The following is a 21,811-nucleotide window of genomic DNA, read 5'->3' as shown; positions in this document are numbered from 1 at the left end:
GAACAAATGGTGGAGGAAAAGGAGAAAGTTGTTGTTTTTGAACCTAAAATAACACAAGTGGGACTCTTAGTTTTACAGAAGCAAATTGAGGACTATAAATGGAGGCCTTTTATGATTGAATATAGAAAAAGTCAGATTTCGAGGATTGGTTCCCGGTTTGGACTGAAGAAGGAAAGTCGGAATGATCCCTCTATCCAGGGATTAATTGATTTTTGGGACATGGACTTGGACTTGGAGGAGATTGAAGTTTTGGGGGCCTTTGGATTTGGAAGAATCTTGAAATACGACCTGAACACTTTATAGACCCTAGCTTCAACTATGGAAATCTGGTTGAACTGTCCAGAAGGAATAAAAATATTGTTAAGATGGAGTTTTCCCGAGATTTGCTCTCTAGCATTAAAGAATATGAACAAGATCAGCAGAAGGGACCTGGAAAAGAGTTAAGAGCCTCGGACATAAGATCTCCAGGTTGATGGACTATATGGAATTGACGGAAAGGACTGGCAGAATCCGAAACCAGGGAGAGGAGTTGATGGAAGAAGATTGAAAAATTTAAAGTTTATATATAGAAATATTGCAAAATTAATGAGTGATAGAAAATTGGTGGATTGATATTTTATGGATTTAGCAGAAATGTTATAAGGAGTTAAGCATTTTAGTTTTAACGTTAAAATAAGGTTAAAAAAAATATGTTATGTATAATATGATACAGAATAGAGAAAGATGGAAAGGATTTGCTGAAACAACTAGTAGAAGTGGAAAACAAAAAGGGAGTTGAGAGGAGGTCAAGGAAACAAGGGAATGAAAGAAAGAGTTTCAAAAAGGAGGGATGTAATTTTTTTAAATTGTTTTTGATTTGTTTTATTTAGGGTTAGGGTTAGGGAGTGGGTTTTTTTAGTTTAGTTTATAGTGATTAGGTTGTGTTTTGTACTGTTTTTATGTTGTATTCTATTGTATATTTTTTCTGTTCTTTCTTTCTTTTGTGGTTTTTTTCTTTGCTTCTGTTTTCTCTTCTTTTAAAAGTAATAAATATTATTTTTTAAAAAAAGAAAATTGATGGACTCCTATTGCAAAAGAAAACTGAAAGCTGTTAAGCTCATCCAAGTTTCTGCATTTCTCTTATCAAGTCGCATTTCTTTTAATTGTACTTTAAGACTATTTTAACAGGATAAGCTGAAATAACTCTAACACAGTTAAGGGCTCATTGAATGTTAATATGCAGTTATGAATTAATTGCATGCGGGGATCTTCCTTCCATACTTTTTGAATAGATTTCCCAAAAGATATAGTAGATAAAGTTTAAGTTTTGTGTGTTATATTCAAACTATGATAACTAGAATTTCTGTTTACTATCTCATCTGTAAACCAGTTTACACAATTTACATTAAATAACAAGGTGAGGTTTGGGACCTGAAGGCTCTTTTTTGTCATAAAAGATTTTTTGCTTTTAATCTTGCTTTCTTTATTGTTCCATATAAATTTCAGAATAAGTTGTTGCCACTGATGAATTTACTTGATCCTATTTGGAAAATATTGAAATAAAAATTATTCTAGACTTTTCTGAAGTTGCTCTGCATGTATGACTGCACAGAGATCATGAAAAGGGAGAACACCTTTGCAGACCCACAACATTCTTTGCTTTAAAAAAAAATGCTCACAGTTTTATCTTCTGCATGTGCCTCTGTATACAACCCTGCACTTAGATCTTTGATCCTTAATCACCCAGGGCACAAGTCCTCATGGGAGCATCCTAAACACAAGAACAGGAAGAATGGAATCAGGCTAGAGAAGGTCTGGCACGCCCTGGGAACTTTGCCCTTTGCCGTCGGTGAAGCAGACAGCCCAGGGGACTGGCAAGAAACCACACAGAATACCTCACCAAAGATCACTGGGCAGGAGTCTTCCCAGGCAACCCCCGACTACTGTTGATTCACTGCCCTGATAATCTTTAGTCTTACAACCTTGATCTTTAGATTTACAGGATTATAAAAAGGGTGCTGCAATGCGCGGTGCAAATTTATTCAAAAGGCCGTCTGTTTTGCTCTACAAAAGACTTACGTGGTGAACACTTGCTCAGTGAAATCAACAACTTGAAAACATGATCAGCCCCCCTGCTCACATGCATCACAATCAAGCAATCAGAAGTGTCCATCAGTATGCAGGATGGATGGTCCATCTTAATTAGGAACTTACCTGGCACTGACCACACTCCACAGAGTGCATTATTTGACTAGTTAATGGTTTTTCAAAAAATAAGGGCAGCCATTGCAGCAGAAGACATGCATTCATACGTCTCTCTCAGTACACAACCTAGGGAGCCAAATCCCACTAGTAGTGACACAGCAACACAAGTGGATTTTTAATTTATTATTGTAAACCAGCAGCCTTATGCCTGGTGTTGCTTAGCAATGCTAAGAAACAAACAAACAAACAAACAACAGTGCAGTTTTGAAATCAATGGTTACACTCAGTGCAGTTTTTAAGGGTTCAGTCTGCAATCTTGATTAAAAAGGGAGAAAAACGTGGTATGATCTCAGGAACCATCATGCAAATTTTGGCTACACTATCTTAAGAGGAGTTCAAATGCATAGTGACTTAGTGAACAAACAACTTTCTGAAATATATTGCATGTGGTTCTATGGAAATAAACCAGGGAGGAGGGGTGTTATTTCCACATAGTAAAAAAAAAAAAAAAAAAAGGATTTCCTCATAGCAAACAAAAATCCCAGTTTACTTGACCAGTTTACTACTTAGAACTTGGATACTGCAGCAAAAGCATTTGAAATACTGGTTGAGGTCCCTACCCATGGCTCATGAATTTGTTGCATCTGAAGGCAGCCCTGTTTAGGGAAGTTTTTTATGTTTGATGTGTTATCATGTTTTTAATAATTCTGTTGGAAGCCACCCAGAGTGGCTGGGAAAACCCAGCCAGATGGGCGGGATTGTTGTTGTTATTATTATTATTAGCTAGGGAATCAGGACTGGATGTGTAAGGACAAACCCACCCGCCTTCACCAGACAAAAAACAATATTACTGCCTCATAATTAGCACCTTTGGTCTGTTAATAGCCATTTTGACAAGCACTTGTCAACTGGACATTGTTAACCGTGAAGCCAGACATCTCTGTGCCACCTCTAAAAGTTACATCTGGAGACCTTGGCCACTTGGAAGAAAGGATTGTTCAACTAACCGTAAAATGAAAAACACCTGAGAAAACAAAAGCCAAATCACACCTAAGCACTAGCTAGCACAAATCTAGGACTGAGGTTAAAAGATTCCTCAGGTAAAACATTATAAAGTCATGAAGTGCCAAGTGCAGCTCCCTCTGCCCGTAACAGGAAATCCTACCTCTTAAACATATTTAAGCAGTTACAGATAGGTAGCCGTGTTGGTCTGCCATAGTCAAAACAAAATAAAAAAATTCCTTCCAGTAGTGTATCTGAAGAAGTGTGCATGCACACGAAAGCTCATACCAAGAACTAACTTAGTTGGTCTTTAAGGTGCTACTGGAAGGAACTTTTTTATTTTATATTTAAGCAGGGCAACCCAGGAGTTGTGACCACTGAGAAGCCACTGTGATTAAGCAATATGGGGTGCAAGAGGCAGACTATTCGTTAGCTGGAAGGATATGTTCAAAGGTATGTGCAGACTACCTCTAAGCAATTCCACTCCCAGAGTAATGACCTGAGAGAGGTCTCTGCTCCAGCACTAGAAATATATCCTTCATTGCAGCTGCATGGCTGAGACACAGCTGGCTTTCTTTTTAAAAGACCTCTCTCTAACATAGGATTTGTTCCCCTCCTTAAAAACTTAGTGAGTGTCTGAAAAGTAAAGGAAAGTGATTACCCCTTGGCTGCCAACATGGTCATCACTCTGGGAAAACACAACCAGCACTCCGGTAGAGTGAGGAAGGGAAAGTTTTCTTTCTGGATGCAGAAGATGAGTCTGCCAGGGCAAAGGAGCTCAAGAAAACAGAAAAGTAAAAGAAAAGAAAAGATCTGAAGGAAGCAGGTTGTGATGACAAAAGGAAAGCCTATGTACTTATTCTGTGTAGGTTGCCATGTTACAAGAGGATGAACATCAACTTATTAATACTGCTTGTTCATCTTCCATGGTAAAGCAGCTTCCAGTATTTTCTATTGAAATACGTGACACTTTTCTTTCTTCTTGGGTAAGGCAGGAAAGGAAGGGAAAAGATTCCACATATTTGCTGCAAGCCTGTCTAAGAAGCCTCACCCGTCTGGATAGGAGAAGGAGACATCAAGAGGCCACAAAAATGGCTGTGATGCAACATGGCATGTAGGCTTCATATCTTATGTCCATAATTCAAACTCAGCTCCAAGACCACTCATGGCTCATTAGGGAATGACCCACTGAAACAGCAATAGCAGAAATGTTTAAAAAAGAGAGACTGGTTTATTTAACAATCCTGTATACCTCTGTTTGTTCTTTTTGGTCGGGTCTTTTGTTCCTGCTCCCATTTAAGTCCATATCTCAGTCATTCTCAGCAAGTGGCGGGGGGGGGGGATCAACATATTCTGGCTGCACCCTCCCTCCCAAAATCATACCAGAGCACAAGAGACACAACTCCCATGATCCCTAGCTAACAGGACCAGTGGTCAGTGATGATGGGAACTGTAGTCCCAAAACATCTGGAGGGCTGAGTTTGCCTATGCCTGCTGTAGATAGTCTTACATAAATTATTATTATTATCAAACCTTTATTAGGCATTATGCAAATAAAACCATAAAAGAGAAAATAACATATAAAGCCTTGAAATGTATATAAAAAAGGCAGCAAATGGCTACATACATATATATATATATACATATAAAATCAGTGGTTTTCCTTGTTAACCTGCTCCTTGGAGGACTGCTGCCAAAAACTCAGCTACCCCCGCCGTTACCCTTTGGTCAGCGTCGGATAGGTAAAGTCCCACACATTTACCTTGCTGGGGTTCTAGACCACCCGAAAGAGGGGACAGCACGCGTTGACGGAGCGTACTGTGCAATGGGCAATGAAGGAGAATATGCTCTACAGTGTCCGGGACATTCATAGAGCATCTGCAGAATCTCTTGTTTCTAGGAACGTTTTGATATCTTCCCCTGACAAATGCTGAGGGAAAAACATTTAAACGGGCCAGCATAAAAGCCCTACGTTGGGCTGGGATTATTAATTTAGTGACGTAATTGGCTCTACTGTCTAAGATATTTAAATCATAGAATGTGGGGGAGCAAATTTTGTTTACAGCTGCCATAATATTTTGTCTCTCGACATCCTTTAGTCTAGTTAGGATATTATGAAAAATGTACTGCTCATTAGAGTTGTACAGGGGCTCCAGCTCGATGCCTAAAGATTCAATCTTTTTTTCGAGGTGCTGATACCATCTTGATTTATAGGAGTCTTTGAGCAAATCAGCGAGCAGACTTGATGGGGGGCAGCGAAAGTGGCAGCGTAACCAGTACTTTATTGAGGTGGACCATGCCCAATATTCCAGTGTGTGTATGCCTATTTCTGCACACATTGTTTCATATTTGATCACAGCTGGGAGTCCAAGAATACGTCTCAAAAAGCTGGAATGAATTTTTTTAAAATCATTGTTATATGCTTGGACCCATAGCGGGATTCCATAAAGTAACTGGGATTGCACTTTTGTTTGAAATATCTGAATGGCCGCAGGAATAAATTGATTACCTATCTGATAATAAAAACGGGCAACTGCTGATGAGGTGCACTTTGCCTGTTTTATGGCATTTGTGCGATGGGTTACCCAGCCTAAATTGCTCTGGAATAAGATTCCCAGATACCTATGGATTTTCACTTGTTGGATTTCTTGCCCTTACATAAAAGTCTTCCCTCTACACAGTTTTAGAAATCATTTTGGGGTGGCTTGTCTTAAACATTCTTTTCATCATTTTGAAATATTTTACAAACCCTTTTTAATTCTTCAGGAAAATTGCCTTTGGCAGGGGCAATGGGAGGGGGGTGTCCCTCCACCCAAAGGTCCCCCCCCCCATGTTTTCTGAGGCCTTCACATCTCAGATGCTGTGTATGCGCAAGGAAGAAGAAGAAGAAGAAGAGTTTGGATTTGATATCCCGCCTTTCACTCCCCTTCAGGAGTCTCAAAGCGGCTAACATTCTCCTTTCCCTTCCTCCCCCACAACAAACCCTCTGTGAGGTGAGTGGGGCTGAGAGACTTCAGAGAAGTGTGACTGGCCCAAGGTCCCCCAGCAGCTGCAGGTGGAGGAGCGGAGATGCGAACCCGGTTCCCCAGATTAGGAGACTACCGCTCTTAACCACTACACCACAAGGAGTGCCAATGAGTGACTGGGCCCAGCCCCTTCGATCCCAGGTAGCCTTCCCACCATCAAGCTTGCCTCAGAGTTGCCTGCATGTTATCAACCTTCCTATCTAGGATGAAGCCACTTCATATATCTACTGAAGTAGAGCTTTTCCGCAGAGTCTTTAGCACCATTTCCTACCATGACTTGCAACCTTGTCAGATAGCATAAAGCAACACAGACCAAGCCAAAGATTTCCCCTAGAAGATTTTCTAGCGAGATATCCTGCAGGGTGAGCACCACCCACCAAAACAGTCCTACTCTGTGCACAGCAGTGTGTACAATGAAGACACATCTGCACTGGTGCAAGAAAGCAGTAAAGGAAAGGACTAAAGTTCAGCAGTACAGCATCTGATGTTCACGTGTAAATTTAATCCCTGCTATCTCCTGGGAGGTCTAGGAGAAACTCCTGAAGAGCCACTGCCAGTCAGAGTAGACAATATTGAGTTAGATCAGAGGTCCTCAAACTTTTTAAACAGGGGGCCAGTTCACTATCCCTCAGACACTGTTGGGGGCCGGACTATAGTTTGAAAAAAATATGAACAAATTCCTATGTACACTGCACATATTTTATTTGTAGTGCATTTCCCAATCTCCAAAGAAAGGGAAGCGAGAAGGAGGGCTGGCTGGCAGCGCAAGCAAGAGGCTCGCCTTTGTCTCCTCCCTTCCCAGGGAACAAGCCTGCTCTGTGGGGCTTTCGGCAAGGCGCCTCCTCCTCCGAGGAGACCCGCAAGTGGAGAAGGCGGCTGCCAAGGTAGGGGCGCTGCGAGACGGCCGGATCAGACGAACGCCCGCCTTGTTTGCTCATGAGCAAGCCCCTCGGAGGTTACCCTCGTTGCAAGCGCGTTTCAGAGCTTATAATGGGGAAATTGGGCAGCGGTGATCCTGTGCCTCCTTCCATTGGGAATAAGGCCCAGGGAAGGCGGCGGCGGCACTGTTTAAAAAGTTTGAGGACCCCTGGATTTGAGGATTTAAGATAATGTTTGTTTATAGAAAGCAGCTTTGTTGGGTGTTATATTGGATTGGATGAAGTGAATATTGTATTTATATAGTAGACAGATGAAGAATAGAAAGTTCTTTACTGTCTGAATCATATTTTTCTCTTTCTCTTTTCACTTCTTTTCTACTCTTTTTTCTATCTTTCTTTCTTCACCCCCTCCCACTTTTTATGTTTTTATTATATCTAGAAAAAAAGTCTTAGTTTGGTTAAAAAAAGGAAATATATTAAGTTTTGTATTTTTCTCTATCAATGTAAACTACCCTCCTTTTTTCCTCATGGCAACAGTCCCAAGGCAGCTACTCCCAATTCTTCTTTGTGCAGAACAAAATCCAACAGAGAATTTCATAGACTTTAAAACAAACAAACAAACCAACCAACCCTGTTCTATACAGAAAATATGAAAAGGTCCCAAAGAAAATAATTCAGTTGCATTATCTAAATACACTAACCATGAGCAGAGCTTTGAGGTGATGAAAGCTTTCACTCAGGAAATTGATGTCAAAGTCTTGTATTGCTAGAGGACAGAGCCGTGGAACATCCTTTCCAATAGTGTGGGCTCTCAAGAGTTCAGCAGGAAAGGAATCAGGAGAGCAGCCAAATCTTAGTCCTTTTTCCTCCTTTCTTGAAGCTTTTAATGCTAAAAGCACTCTAGAAGAGGAAGAAAAGTAACCACAGAGCTCCGTCTCTAGTTACATGCTTGAGCTCATCATTATCTCTGCTGAAAAGTTGAAGAATACAGATGGCACAGTCAAGCCCCAAAGCCCTGCTCTCTCTTGCAGTCTCCTAGGGGCCTCAAGCAAGGCTGGCATCTTGAGATTAGGGGAGCTACTTCAGGAGAAAACTCTACGCGGAGTTTATTGAGGAAAACCACACAGAAACAAGGAGTGGGAAGGCCCTGTTGTGACAAACTGACGAAGCATCATGCAGCTCAGGGGGAGTGGGGGGGGGGGGAGAAGCACAGGAAGACACATTCAGGAATCCAGCTCATCCTGAGACAGACATCCCACCCAGACTAACTGCCAAAGTTGCTTGGACAGCCGCCCAGCTGCATCCATCAAGTAAGAAACCCCACGCACAAGAACAACATTATCTTCAGATAAAATTGCCCTGATAGGACTGTGGGTGAACTCAAGTGGTGTCTCTTATGGGCACCCTCTGTCTCCTTCTCTCTTTGAGTTCCCTTCCCAAATCACTGCCTCAACCACAAATGAGGACCTGGGTCCCTGATGAGCCATGTCCTTCTTCCCCTTCTGTCAAAATTTAGAGTAATCAAGAATGGGACCTGTCTCTCCCCCCCCCCCCTTCTTATGATGCCCTGTAAATCACCAAGCATGCCATTTGTGATACGTTAGTGAGGAAATCACAGTTACAGCTTGAACACAGATAACACGCAGGTTGTGGCATTGTTACCATTACCCGTTAATATACTTCTCAAGATCAAGGCACGGGCCAAAGGCAGTGTCCCATAGAATGCCATGAGTCAGACAGACTTCTATCAACAACGTCCGAGATCTCGTCCAAAGTAGGTTGGGCAGACAACATTTAGCAGTTTCATTCAATTCAGAGTTGCAGTGGAAGCTCCCCATGTTCTCTGTTCCACACACAGCACACAACTCGTGAGATAGGAAGAAAATCCAAGGTGGCATAAGGCTTTTGCTCCCCTTTTGCTCCATGTCAAAGTGAACCGTCCATCTTTGGCATCTACCTCATGGAAGTGGGGAGAGACTCAGAAGGAGCTGCGCTGCAAACGGCTGCCTCGTGGCCTCAGAGCTTCAGGGGCACTGGATGGGCCACGCTTGAAGCACCCAAAGGCAGGAAACCTGCCCCAGCCTTCACAAGGCAGATGGGTCTCCTGGCAGCATCCCCTTGTGTCCTCGGCCCAGAGGGGCAAGCAGATGCCAGCAAAGGCTTCCCACACACAGACCCAAGGCAGGCTTTGGGTGCTCAGGTTTATTCATAAGTCCACATTCAAATTTAAAAAAAACCAAATATTTGATTGCATACTACCAAGCGTGGAAGGGAGACAAAATACAGAAAAGGCTTTCAAGCACTATGCTTTTCATTAATTAAATTTAAAGAAACCAGTCCACCTTAACAATTCTGTAGAAGTTGCTTGTGAAACTTAGCAGCTTTGAACACAAACTTTCCAGCCAATTTACTTACATAATGACCGTTTATTCATGATCAAGAATGCCATATATATACAACTCTAAAGGCTTTCCAAGGAAGGGAGCAATCAAAGGACAAATAACTCATGTAGGTCACTTTCTAACTCTTCACTACCACATGGATATGCACGATTCATATTTCAAATGCTATTAAATCTTCCTTCTAAAATAGCTGAGGAGGAAATACTGAAATGAAACATATTATTTCCTATATTTTGGGACACACAATGATGTAAAAAAAAATTAACACCACCTCCCTGTAGATCCATAGCAACTCCGAAATGAAATGGAGCACAAATCTTATGGGGATATGTTAGGATCAGAGCTCTAGTATATTTGACCTGTCTTCTTTTAGCCCAAGGAAGGGGGATGGGAATAAGAGATACAGTGGTACCTTGGGTTACAGACGCTTCAGGTTACAGACTCCCCTAACCCAGAAATAGTACCTCGAGTTAAGAACTTTGCTTCAGGATGAGAACAGAAATTGCGCAGCGGCAGCGGGAGGCCCCATTAACTAAAGTGGTACCTCAGGTTAAGAACAGTTTCAGGTTAACAACAGACCTCCAGAACGCATTAAGTTCTTAACCCGAGGTACCACTGTATTGACATACCATAGGTACAATTTTGTTTTCCAGGAAAATAATAATAATAATAATAATTTATTATTTGTACCCCGCCAATCTGGCTGGGTTTCCCCAGCCACTCTGGGAGGCTTCCATAGAAACCAAAAATACACTAAAATATCACACATTAAAAACTTCCCTGAACAGGGCTGCCTTAAGATGTCTTCTGAATGTCAGGTAGTTGTTTATGGCTTTGACATCTGATGGGAGGGCGTTCCACTGGGCGGGCGCCACTACCGAGAAGGCCCTCTGCCTGGTTCCCTATAGCTTTGCTTCTCGCAATGAGGGAACCGCCAGAAGGCCCTCGGCGCTGGACCTCAGCATCCGGGCTGAACGATGGGGGTGGAGACGTTCCTTCAGGTATACTGCTTGTATCCCTCATTGAGTCTTCACACACTGAAAGGGCCTGGGACATGAGTGATGGAACAGCAGCTCTGTCTAAGGCTACAACGCATACTTTCTTGTTCTTCTCCAAGGTATGCCAGGATACTGGAAAGGGCAAGGTACAAGCACATTGTTCTCATGGCAACGGTCCATACACCCCAACCTGCTCTCAGCAGTGCTACAAATTGTGGAGCAAATTGCTGGCATCTGCAAAGGGAGAATGACGATCCATTGACTGTTCTCAAAGTCCTTCCATGATCATGATCACATGCTCTTCTACTGTTTGACCAGAAATATGAGCCTATAGCAAAATCCAAGCCATCACATCCACCACAGAGATCCTTCTCCACCTACCACATCTCTAGCTGCTGCCGCTTGGAAATTCACCTGAAAATAATTACATAACCTGGCCCACTGCGCCCAGCTCAGCAGTTGTTTGTAGGGCAAAATGCATCCCCCTCTCTCGCAAATCAAGCCCTCTCTGTGAGCTGAAATGTTTTACATGCTTCACATCTAAGTAGGTCAACTATCCTAAACTGTAAGTCAGCCTTATAATTAAAGTAAGCATCCAAACCAAAAATTTGTAGTTGCAAGGACTCTGCCCTTTGTCCACTAGGAGGATTTGGGCTATGACCTTCCATGGCCCCTTTTCAGTGGCTGCCCCCAGACTTCAGAACCCCCTTCCCAGGGAGACCGTCTCCCTCCTTGTTGTCCTTGCACTGGCAGGTGAAGGTAACTTTATTCCTGGAGACTATGGGGAACTGATTACTTTTAAGGAAAAGGCTTTTAATAGTGCGCTCCTCTGGTTCACCAGAAGTGGCTTAGTCATGCTGGCCACATGACCCAGAAGCTGTATGCCAGCTCCCTCGGCCAATAAAGCGAGATGAGCGCTGCAATCCCAGAGTTGTCCACAACTGGACCTAACGGTCAGGAGTCCCTTTACCTTTACCATTTTCACTACATGTATTTTAATATATCTGTTTGTTCCCTTATATAGCCTATTATAGTTTTATTACTTTTAAACTATTATATTCTATATGGTTTTAGCTCTCTGTGTTTTATTTGTTTTGGTTTTTATTTCTGTGTGCTTCCTTGAGCTGCAGAAAGGTGGGATAAAATAAATAAAATAATATTAATAATACCTGCAAGATAAGGTGGCTGCAAGGTACAGGTGGACTTCCAGGAGCCTGAGCTGTCACCTTGTAGTTAAGGAGTTGGCAGAAGTAAAAAGTAAGTTTCAACTTACTTAAACAGTGGTACCTCGGGTTAAGTACTTAATTTGTTCCGGAGGTCCATTCTTAACCTGAAACTGTTCTTAACCTGAAGCACCACTTTAGCTAATGGGGCCTCCTGCTGCTGCCGTGCCGCCGGAGCACGATTTCTGTTCTCATCCTGAAGCAAAGTTCTTAACCCGAGGTACTATTTCTGGGTTAGCAGAGTATGTAACCTGAAGTGTATGTAACCCGAGGTACCACTGTATAGCCTAAGCTAAGCAAAGTGGTGTGTTATGAGTTACATAAATATAAGCCTCAGGGGAAGGAAAGGCAGGTCTCAGTGCTAAAGAGCTTTCAATCTAGTTTTAGATCATAGAATAATAGCTTGTGGAGTTGGCAGGAACCCCAAGGGCCATCTAGCCCAACCGCCTGCAACGCAGGAATCTCAACTAAAGCATCCAAGGCAGAGGGACACCAGCCTTTCCCAGATTATTCTGCTATTGCAAAAATAAAGATTCCCACAGGATGCTGTGTCATGGGTTTTGATTGCCTTTATACTTGTACATTATCCCACTACTTATCCTTATCACCTCAAGTTCCTTCCAACTACCATGAGTTTTAAGTCTCATGGGGCAAGGATCTGTCTTTCCTTGTTGCTCTGTAAGTACTCTGCACAGTGACACGCTTTCAATTAACAGAATAATTTATATATTTCTGTTAATTAAAGCATGTATGTGTGTATGAGAGGAAACATCTCAAAGTGATTTACAATAAAACCTGTTAGAACATGATAACAATAACAATAAAACAACACTATTAAAATCAGTATAAATGTTATTAAAAGATGGTTTGTGCCAAAAGCCACCCAAAGCATCCATATACAGGTAGATTCTTAGTGTGTGTTGAACATGTATTACTGTTGGTGCCCACCATTTTTTTTGGCTGTTGCTTCAGTGTTTGCTCTGACAAAACCCTACACAACTTCAGATCAGAATCAGGGGTCGGTACCGGCCCACGGCGATCCCTGCCTCTCCCGCCCCCGCCCGCTCTTACCAGCACGGTGCGGGGACCGACTTCAGGGTTGATGGTGCCTGTACGCATGCGTACAGGTGCTTCTCTGACCCAGATGTGCGCTGGAAATAGTGTGTGCGCACGCGCACTCTTCCGGGTCGGAGCAGCGCTCGTGTGCATACGCTGTTTCCGGTGCACTTCTGGGTCAGAGCGCCAGAAATAGCGTGTGTGCACGAGCACAAGCACTTCTCAAACCCGGAAGAGAGCACATGCGCACACACTCCGGCCCATCCTCCAACGGATTGAGCGTCAACCGGCCCATCCTTCAATAAGGTTGCCAACCTCTGGATCAGGTTATAAGTCAGTATCCAAAGCTTACGCCTGGCTGCTGGTAGCAAATGGGTAGCCAGTGCCAATTTTTCCATTTTTTTGTGATATGCCCTCAGTCAACAACTCCACTCTGCAACTTAACCACTGTATTCTGCACTAACGGCAACTTCCAAACACCCATAAGGGCCGCTCCATACAGACTCCTTTACAATAACTAGATCTTGAGGTTACCAATGTTTGGATCATTGTAGCAAAGTTATCCCATCAAGAAAGAGCTATACCAGCCAAAGCAGTACAGTGGTACCTTTGGATGCGAACGGGATCCGTTCTGGAGCCCCGTTCATATCCAGAGCAGAATGCAACCCGCGTCTGCACTGTCACGATTCGCCGCTTCCGCACATGCACATGACGTCATTTTGAGCGTCTGCGCATGCACAAGCGGTGAAACCCGGAAGTAACCTGTTCCGTTACTTCCAGGTCGCCGTGGAGCGTAACCGAAAATGCTCAACCTGAAGCGACTTTAACCCAAGGTATGACTGTACAAGGTGCTCCGAGCCACTGCAGCGACTTGAACACCCTCTCAAGCCACACATCTCTTCCTTCAGAGGGAGTGCAAACCCATCCAGAACAAGTAATTTGCTTGATTACGGGACCAGGAACCATCCTCCCCACCGTCTCTGCATTGCCAGGATTCAACTGCAGTTTGTTGACCTTTATCCAACCCACCATTGTGCCCAGACACTGCTTCAGAACTAGCCCAGGCACACCTGACTCAGATATAACAGAGAAACAGAGCAGAGTATCTGCAGCACACTGATGACACCAACCTCCCAATCCCCTAATGACTGCTCCCTGCACTATGTAAATAAAATGAAGTAAAAATAGTGCCAAAGTAAAGGCTATGCGAAAGATCAAGATGAACATAATCCCTGTGAACCTCTGGCAGTTGCATGCCTAAACAAGCAACATTATCTCCTAACCACAGCATACGACAGATTGACCTTGGGCTAGATACTCCACCAAGTGCCTATTCCCCTCAGATCCTTCTGAAGCATCTCATAGGCTGCAAAGCAGTGCTTTGTTCTCCTGACAGTAGCTTCATTCTTTCACAATTAAGCAGAAAGCCAAATGCACACATCCGCACCCAACAGAATCCGGTAGAGGGGCAACCAACGCAGAACAGAGATGGATAATAACCTACTCAATTGTAACCTAATTCACTTGTAACACATCATATAAATATTATTTTACACACCTTCTGTTATACATCTCTAGATGGCAAGTTAAAGATGAGCTCTTTTCACCGTTTAAATCTTAATTTCACTAGTTGTCTTCATGGAGACAGAGAACTTTTTTTTTTTTCCACAGCATAAGTGACTTCTAAAACCATGCACCTCAATTATACTTTTCATGCCACCCTAATCAAAAACGACTGACTGGCATAAAGGCCTATAAGAAATAAACAGTGATGCAAACTCTTGAGGCTGCTCCCCTCAAATTAGACGTGGTCTGGGAGGGGGTGAGCAAAGCACCGCTGGAACGAATCTGTTTGGAAAGGAAAAGACTCTAGTACAATTATTACATTACATTACATTACATTACATTACATTACATTACATTACATTACACCCTATCCAAAGGAGACTTGTAGGCACTATAAATACATTTCACATGAACAATGATGTTTATCAACTCAAGATAAAAAAAATTAAAGAGACAAGACTACCTAAGTACCTAATCTGACACATAAACACAGTTTTTTCAGTTTTCAGCCATTTATAAATTGCACCCTTGAAGAAAACATGGAACAAGAAAGCACCAGTCAAGGAAACTGACACAGCCTCTTAAAGGCCATTTCAGAGTGGAAGCTGGATTGCAAGACCAGCTCTTTTGACAATAAAGGATTCTATGTGGCAATGGGGATTGGCCTGTGGAGGAAGATGCATATAGCTGGGAGAGCAATATACTTTGGACCACCTTAAAGTATAAAAGTTAAAAGCTGCAAATCAGCAAAAAGCACCTCTAAGAACACTGATCTACTAAAAAGAAATCAATGTAAATGTACCCAAGTTACTAATACATTATTTTTCTTCTAATATGCATCCACTGTCAAACTTTAGATTGTAAGTGTCCTGGGACAGGGTCTGTTCAGGCCCCGTTTTCTTCCTCTCCCTTTTTTGCAGGCACTCTGAAGATATAAGAGCTGCCTTGCTGGATCAGGTCAAAGTTCTACCTAGCCTGGCTAGTTACTCACAGGAAATCAAAAAGCACAGGGATAAGTGACATATGGTATGCATCTCCTATTTCTTTCTGTCATAAACCAGAACTGAAGACGCTTCTAAAAAGCATCCCAAATACAGTAGCTTAACTTGTAACTTGTTTGTTATGACAATACACACTACAGAGCCAGGGGATTCACCCCATTTGTCACATTCCCAACCAAAGTCAACAATGTCTTCCCCTTGATACAGTCAGTTTCCATGGTGCTACCACCATACAATTGGAGGCTGGAGTTGGCACACCATTGATACGAGAGGTTTTCTAAAATTACCATACCCTGGATAATTGCAAACTCCCTAACTGGTTTGACTAGAAAAACTGGCATGTCTTTCCTATGCATTTATAAGTGGGTCCCTAATCTTTGCCTGTTCAGTTTAACAGGTGATTTAACATCACACTGGTGAGCAAATTACTATTTATGTGGCAAAATCAGTGCATGGTTCTTCACAGAGAAATGAAAACTTATATATAAGACAACAGATGCTCTAGAGCTGTTAGGGGGGTCAAGATGCTCATTAAGTGGCAAAAACAATCAGAGTGGTTTGAAAAGTCAGGGGGAAACTTATTTGTGCATCACAAAATGCAGTGTCCAATTTTAAAAAATCTTCTGCCAAATCAAGCTGTCCAGGCATCTAAGATTTAGAAACCATATTTTAATTAATATAGCCAGGCTACCATTGTTTGATAGTGCATCCACCCACAACCTAGTCCAGATGTTTTGGAATACAACTCCCCTCAACTCCAGTCACAACTGCTGCGCCGGGAGTCCAAAACATCTGGAGGATATGAGGTTGTGGCTGGATGCACTAGTGATATTGTGTGAATGAAGTTGTTAAAGCAACTGAAATAGCCTTATCATGAAAATATCACTCATCTGCCAATAACCAATTAACTTTAGGAGAAGTTGGCAGTAACACAAAACAGCAATTCCAGCCAGGTAGGGAAGATCTCCTCACTAGCAGCTCCATTTTTTGTCATGATCAACCCCTATAGAACAGGGGGTTGCATTCATTTAATATGTTGAAAAGAGCCAAGAAAAATTGTCGCTCTATAAGCAAGGATCGTTTGTGATATTATCATGGGTTGCACTAGCTGTCTGATACGTCACATTTATAAACTGTAAAGTTAACTTTTTTCACTCTATTCTCACACTCACATTATTTAATTTGTATTTTGATCAACTTGATGTGTTGTGATATTTCAAATTTTCTGTTGTCTTTTCATCAAATGCACTACCTACTGGTATGACCCAGAATGCCAGAGAAACAGTGCTGGACATCCTCTTAGCCTAAAGGCCTGCTCTGTAATGCAAAAATGGGTGAGGTATAAATAATAAATTATTATTATTATTATTCCAATGAGGGCCCTCAATTAAGCAGCTGCAGGGGTCAAGAACAAACCAGGAACTCTTGTAGTCTTGTCTCTATTTCCCCAGGTATTCTCTTCATTCACTAATATTTTAACTGAGGCTGCAACCCTAACTACATTTACATGGGAGTAAGTTCACTGGGACTTACTTCTGTGAGAATATGCATCGGATTGCACAGCCAATGCGTCTCCTCTGCTCCAGACTTCCCTTCCTTCCACTTCCTCTCTTTTCCTCATGCATTTGGTTACTTAGATGGTTTAAGTCTGCAGGCACATTCTTGTGATTTGTCCACCCTATGTCATATTTATTCTTCACCACTTTGCTTTAGGCATTTAGGAAATAATATTTGCACAAAGCTCAGGTAGTACATATCATGTTGCAAGAGACTCTGAGGGGCACCTTTTGAATTATGGTGCAGTTGCTTGGGGGACAAAAACTTTTTGGTTCAGGCCTGTACACGTGACTTTTTAAGAGTGCTGCCTACAGCTGCTGAGAGTAATGGATCATTGCCATAGAAACATTAGCTACCCTTTTTCTCGCAATGAAACTCTCATAATTGTCACCCATAAAAAGTCATGTATGACGGATCAATAACCATATGTTGCAATCCCTGAATAGCGATGCCAACTTCACTTAATGATTGCACTCGCCAGATTAATTTGAACAGAATTGTATGATCCAAAGTACCTGGAAGAGAGAGATACTCAAGATCATTCACACATTAAATCATCATTAGAGACACTGAGGTTGAGAGATCAAACTTGAAAGATTATGAACTGGATACCATGTGGTACACTGATTAAGTCTGCATCCTGCCATCTGTCAAAGACTTTTCCTAATCCTACTTTAAACACGGAAAATACAAAACTTTTTTCAGGCCAGACGTCAGGAAAGCACCTGTCTTTCCAGATTAAATTGCTCAGTTTATCACACAACAGGCACAATCCCCAATGGGATTTGCAGAGATGGTTTGCCTCTGCAAACTGAACATGTCATGCAAATAGGGCCATAAAGGCAGATTTGACAATCTGAGGAAAATGTTTAACCCGCAAAACCAGAACATTTGCAGGATACCCAGTAGCTGGTCATTTTAATGATTACTTGGTAGTGCTTTTAATGTATTTTTAAATGTTTTTATATTGCTGTATATAGCGACATTGGTATGTTATGAGAGGGTCGTTGGTATATTCTTTTATATATACAGACACTGCCATTACACAAGGTTAGCTTGCCGTCTTAGACAAGACACATTATGTATGTTTTGGTTAACAATGCTCAAAACCAGAACATGTGCCACATTGCTTAAAGGGCAGATTGAATATACTTGCTGAGTTTCCTTTTATCCCTATGTGATCTTTTCTCACATTACAGTTTTTTTCTCATTTCTTTTAGGTTTGCATTTCTTTATGAATCTTTCATCTCCCTCCCCAATCTGAATATAAGTACCGGTATGTATGTACCTGTTTGAACTGAAAATTGAATAGAGAAACTAAAAGAAAACTATTTGACAGTTCTAATACAACAAATGCAATGGAGCATCATATAGCCTGTGTTAATTCAAGTCAGTACAGCATGAAAACTCAGGGTCGTAGGTTCAAGGCCCCCATTGGGCAAAAGATTCCTGCATTGCAGAAGGTTGACTGGATAACTCTTGTGGTCCCTTCCAACTCTACAATTCTTTTTTCTCTCTTTTTTTTAGCAATTTCAATATAACAAAATATCAAAACATATCCTATTCATTATTCCCCCCTCCCCTTCAACTCTACAAATCTATGGGGTACAACACTTCCACAGTCAAAGATGACATGACCCGTAGGCAGTTCTCAGAGAAATGGGAACTAGAATCTCCAATGCCCGCACAAGGAGCCCACCCTAGTCCTTGAGGGCACATTTTCTGACAGGGCAGAGCAGGCAGGAGGCTGAGGCTGCTGACACATGGAGGCTATCTATCCATTTGCTAAGCAAAGGATGCTGCTGTAGCTGCCACAAAGCAAAACATATTTTGCACAGATGCAGCCAGCAGAAACAGAGCTGGGCTCCTCAGGTTGAAATCATAGAACTGTAGGATTGGAAGGGACCCAAACGGTCATCTAGTCCAACCCCCTGCAATGCAAGAATCACAGTGCTAAATGGGCTTTAAATGCTTATGCTTGTTTTCCTAACTGCTATGAGAGACATGTCATTAACATTCCAGTTTCACAGTTGGGAAGTAAATTCTATTAATTTCAGTAGGATTTTCTTCCAGGTCAATGTGCTTAACACTGGGGCATTAAACTAAGAGGTTTCGAATATCCCAGCACTCTTCCATAATATCATACCAGATACAGAAAACCAGTATTTCAAATATTCAGTAACACCAGATGTCTGATGCAGTACAGTCTATCAACAGTGTCTAGAGAACTGCTAAGAAATGACAGAGATTCAGTGAATCCACAGCTGAGAAATTATTTGACTGTCAGGTGCCTCAGAACCAAATCAACTGTGCCATCAACAGAATCAAGCTCATGCTCTATCTTTCAACTTTCAGGCAGAACACACACCATGGTGGATGCCTGTGCAACTAGCCCTAAGCTGAATGCCACAAAGGAGACCCTAATTTGCCAACCTGGTGCCCTTCCCATGCTTCGGACTGAAACTCTTGACAACCTCATCCTAGGGCCATGCTGGCTGGGGCTGATGGGAATTGTAGTTCAAAACACCTTCAGGAGACCAGGTTAGCAAAGGCTGCCCTAATTCAAAGCATCTGTCTTGAAAGAAGTTCAGCTGAAATAGGATGTCTAAAGTGTTCATCATTTAGTCACACTATTACTGCTTCAAGTAAAAAACACAATCCTACAATATCCCTTATCAAAAAAAACTACAAAAGTAATAACATCATTAATCTGTCAACTAAGTTGCTTTTAAATGAGAAATGGATATTGATTCAAATGTGTCCAAAGCTGAAGAAGTCTTTCCACTCATATGACCACTCTCCAACTACACCACACTGCCAAAACTTTTTATTAAACACTTTGTCTGAATAATAAAAAATAGACCCAGATTCATTTTACAACCATACTATCAGCACAGGACATACCACAATAAGGGACTACCCCCTTCCCCAAATTAATTTCTTTTATAATACCACAAGTCAAAAATTAGATCCCTCCAACTAGCCAGCCCTTGCTCTGGGAGATGCAAAGATGCCCAATAATCCCCTCATGTACATTACATGAAGGGAAGGGATGCTGACTTCTCATTTGCACCCCTTCCCAGTTTACAAGTGCACAGCAGTTTCCTCCAGTCTGCCCTCCCTGAGACATACTGTGCACTCTATGTAGGAAATAAATGAATAATCTCTGAAGGAGAGAGAGGACAAACAATGACATTAGCATAACTCAACTAAACATAATCATCTCAAATGCAGTAAGACAAATTACGGATGTCAGAATTACTTAATTATCCCATGGGGCTTTAATGAGGTTTAAATACTATGATTTAGCTATGCAGAAGGAAGAAACTCTGGAAATATCATAATGTGATTTTTTTTTTAGGGTAGGCATGATCAAGATGAAGCGGATTTGTTTTTGTTTTTAGTCAGAGCAACCCAATTTTGGAACAAGCCAAGCCAAGCTGCCTGGCTGATAAGGATCCTGCTCTGTCCTCCTGGCAGCTAACTAATGAGGGGGAGAAATGGGTCTGGGAGATGGGTGAAGAACAAGGAACTCGACCTGGCTCCAGCCCCTGTTGCTATTTTTCCTCTGTCAGCTTTGGCCTTTAATCCCATCAAAAGGGTCCGGGCTTATTGGACGCTAAAAAGGGAGAGCCCATTACACGCAGCAAAAACAAGGGAAGGGGAGGGAGGGAGGGAGGAAGGAAGGAAGGAAGGAAAAATCACTCCAGGGAGTTTTAGACCTTAAAGAGGAGACTCCCTTTCCTTCTTTCCAGCTTGCCTGGAGGGCTCTTCCACCCGCGTGCCATCCCATCCCATCCCACCCCATCCTTCCATGCTCTTCTTCTTCCCGCAAAGAAAGCAAAGCAGGCCCTGACCCCCGACCTCTGGGCGCGGCTGGAGGGGTTCGCAGGCAGGTTCTCCTCGGCCCCCTTCTCCCCAGGCAGTTGCAGAGGCGCCGGGAAACCAAAAAGCAGAGCGGGGGGGGGTGGGGGGGCACGCGACGCAGAAGGGGCTGCTGCCAGGCAGGAAAGGAGGGGAGGGGGGAGGCTCCGGGTCAGGAGGCACCTGGGGACACAGCCCTCCCCGGGGGAAAGTGCCGCCTGCGCACAGGTAGAGCCCAGGGAAGATGATGCGGGGGGGGGGCGGGGGAAGAGGCTGCGAAGCGGGAGAAGGGGGGGGGAAGGAGAGGAGGAAAGGCAAGCGAGGAGACCGAGGAGGACGCGGGGGGGGGCGGGCGGGGGGCCCACAGGCGCCCAGGAAAGAGCGGAAGGGATTTGCGGAAGGGGGGGGGCTGCCCCGAGGAAGAGGCTTGTCTCTCGCTCGCACAAGGGGGAGACTCGGGCTGCCTTCCTGGGGAGGGGGGCAGCGGGGGGGGCAGAAAGAAAGAGAGAGAGACCCGACCCCTCCTCCTCCTCCTCCTCCTCCTCCTCCGCGCGAAGCCCCTTTCTGGGGGGGGCGCCCCCTCCTCGTGCCATAGAGCGAAGGCAAGGGGCGGGGGGGAAGGGGGTCCCCAGAGGGAGGGGCCACACAAGACCACCCCGCAGTCCTCACCTGGGTCCGGCGGCGGTGGCGCGTGCGCGCGTGCCCCGTCCTGCCCGCCGCGCTCGGCTCCCGGCCTCTTTCTGGGCGTCGGGGGCGCGCGGCGCAGCCCAGCTTGCTTCGCCAGGGGGCGGGGCGGGGGGGCGGGGCCTGCGCACCTTCCTGGGCGGGGCAGGGGGAAGCCCTCGGTTGCCATGGGGACCTCGCGTCCCGCGCAGGCCCGGCCCGCCTGGGGAGGGAGGGGCGCCCTGCCGGGGGGAGGGACGGGCGCTGGCGGGACGTCTCTCTGCCGCGCGACGGCGTGTGGGCGGGGCTCCGGGCCCCGAGTTCAGCCTCGAGTGTTGTATTGAAATTGAGTTGTATTGGAAGTGACATTCTAGGATTGTGAAAAACAATA

At 43.7% G+C, this 21,811-nt stretch overlaps 1 protein-coding gene across 7 annotated transcripts in view; it reads right to left on the bottom strand.

Annotated features, from left to right (window-relative positions):
* Positions 1–21,529, bottom strand: part of KIAA1671 — a 337,213-nt gene extending 315,684 nt beyond the window's left edge. For all 7 annotated transcript variants that reach the window (XR_014150498.1, XR_014150499.1, XM_081836490.1 and 4 more), the window contains exon 1: positions 21,427–21,529. The gene's annotated coding sequence lies outside the window, so the exon portion shown is untranslated. The remainder of the gene's footprint in view (positions 1–21,426) is intronic.
* Between the last annotated feature and the right edge of the window lie 282 nt (positions 21,530–21,811).

This window comes from Podarcis erhardii (genome assembly GCF_964252035.2).
Source record: "Podarcis erhardii genome assembly, chromosome: 13".
NCBI lineage: Eukaryota > Metazoa > Chordata > Lepidosauria > Squamata > Lacertidae > Podarcis > Podarcis erhardii.
The sequence above is the reverse complement of the archived record's forward strand: the minus strand, read 5'-3'. Positions and strand labels throughout refer to the sequence as shown.